This window comes from Ursus maritimus, unplaced genomic scaffold (genome assembly GCF_017311325.1).
Source record: "Ursus maritimus isolate PB19 unplaced genomic scaffold, ASM1731132v1 scaffold_19, whole genome shotgun sequence".
NCBI lineage: Eukaryota > Metazoa > Chordata > Mammalia > Carnivora > Ursidae > Ursus > Ursus maritimus.
This window is the reverse complement of record NW_024424341.1, coordinates 54,341,330-54,343,464: the sequence shown is the minus strand read 5'-3', so window position 1 is coordinate 54,343,464 and position 2,135 is coordinate 54,341,330. Positions and strand designations below refer to the sequence as shown.

The following is a 2,135-nucleotide window of genomic DNA, read 5'->3' as shown; positions in this document are numbered from 1 at the left end:
TTTTTTTTTTTTTTTTTTTTGGCTTTTTGGCTTTTTGGCTTTCTTTCCTGGAAGCTTTTGGAATCTTCCCTCTTTCTCTGGGTCTGAAAATTCATTCATAGGCCTTACTGTAATCTTTATTCCTTAATTGTTCTGACCTTAAGTCTGTCCTCTCCATCTGGAGAGCCACACCCTTTGGTTCCAGGAAATTTTCTTACATATTTCTTTTCTTTTTTTTTTTTTTTAAAGATTTTATTTATTTATTTATTTATTTATTTATTTATTTATTTATTTATGTGACAGAGAGACAGCCAGCGAGAGAGGGAACACAGCAGGGGGAGTGGGAGAGGAAGAAGCAGGCTCCCAGCGGAGGAGCCCGATGTGGGACTCGATCCCGGAACGCCAGGATCACGCCCTGAGCCGAAGGCAGACGCTTTAACAACTGCGCCACCCAGGAGCCCCTTCTTACATATTTCTGTGTAGATTTCTTCCCCTTCATTTTCTTGCTCTTTTTCTGGAATCTTCATTATTTGGATGTTGGACCTTCTGAGTTGAGCCTTCAATTTTCTTAGGTTTTCACTACTATTTTCCAGCCCTTTGTCAATTTCCCCTCACTTTCTAGATTCCCTTGACGTTAATCCTTCTCTTAAAATTTATGTTTCATCTGTAATTTTGAATTCCCAAGAACCTTTCTTGTTACTTAAATTATTCATTCTTGGCATAGCCTCCAGCTCTTTATAAATGTGATATTTACTGTTGTCTTGCAAAGTATTTCACAAAGTAAACGAAACACAGGTGTTTCATGATTCTTTTGTAGCTTTCTTGGTTTTTTTCTGTATAATGTTTGTTTCTTCTGGGCTTCTTTATTCAGTCTGATCTCTCTTTTTCACAGCAGAGGTTAGTTTCCTATTATTGCCGTAACAAATTACCATGAACAGGGTAGCTTACATAACACAGATTTATTATCTTATAACTCTGGGTGTTAGAAGTCTGAAATGGGATGGGGCGCCTGGGTGGCACAGCGGTTAAGCGTCTGCCTTCGGCTCAGGGCGTGATCCCGGCGTTCTGGGATCGAGCCCCACATCAGGCTCCTCCGCTATGAGCCTGCTTCTTCCTCTCCCACTCCCCCTGCTTGTGTTCCCTCTCTCGCTGGCTGTCTCTCTGTCAAATAAATAAATAAAATCTTTAAAAAAAAAAAAAAGAAGAAGAAGTCTGAAATGGGGACCCCAGGGGGCGATCGAGCTGGTTTAGGCCGCTCACCTTGGCTTCAGAGTGGCCGTCGCCACGACCAGCCAGGGGCAGGGCATCTGGCAACTGCTGCGGCCTGACAAGTGGGAGGCTGAGAGGGTGTCGGAGGCCTGCAAGTGGAAGAACCGGAGGCTGAAGCAGGGCAAAGAAGAAGCTCCGACTGAAATTGAACAGTACTGCCTGCAAAGAGAGAAGGAGTTCAAGGCTAAGGAAGCTGTACTCTGGTGTGGAGAAAGAGATGCAGGAGAAAATGACCATCCTCAGACCTACTTCTAGCAGAACAGCGATGAAATCCTGGGTCACATCTTGGCCTTCGTCTGTGACATCCGGCCAGGAATCCATGAAAACTACCGCATAAATAGAGAGGGAAAGAAGGACCAGCTCTGCGTGTGGGTTGGCATTTTATTTATTTTTTAAGATTGTATTTATTTATTTTAGGGGTGGGGAGAGTGTGAGCAGGGAAATGAGCAGAGGGAGAGGGGGAAGCAGACTCCGCGCTGAGCGGGGAGCCCGATGCGGGACTCAATCCCACGACCCTGAGATCATGACCTGAGCCGTAAGCAGACCCTTAACCAACTGAGCCCCCCAGGCGCCCTCCTTTTCCAGTTTCTAGAGGCCGCCTGCATTTCTACCGACGGTCTGTGTAGGATGAGTTAGGTATTCCCTGCGATGATACAGGTTTGCTCTGTCTTGTTCCTCACTTCCTGCTGAGTCCCCACCAGCGGGATTGTTAACATCCATACTTCTACTAACAGTCTGTTCAAGGCATTTGAGGCTTTTCCCATTATCTTCTCAACCTTCTTCCAGCCTCTGCCGGTTTTCCAGTTCCAAATCCACGTCCATGTGTTCAGGTATTTGTTGCAGGGACACCCCACTTCCAGGAGCAAAGTGTGTGTTAGTTTCCCATT

General features: G+C 45.6%; 1 pseudogene; it reads left to right on the top strand.

Moving 5' to 3' along the window:
* The first annotated feature begins 909 nt into the window (after window positions 1-909).
* Window positions 910-1,646, top strand: LOC103657185 (annotated as a pseudogene).
* The last annotated feature ends 489 nt before the right edge of the window (window positions 1,647-2,135 follow it).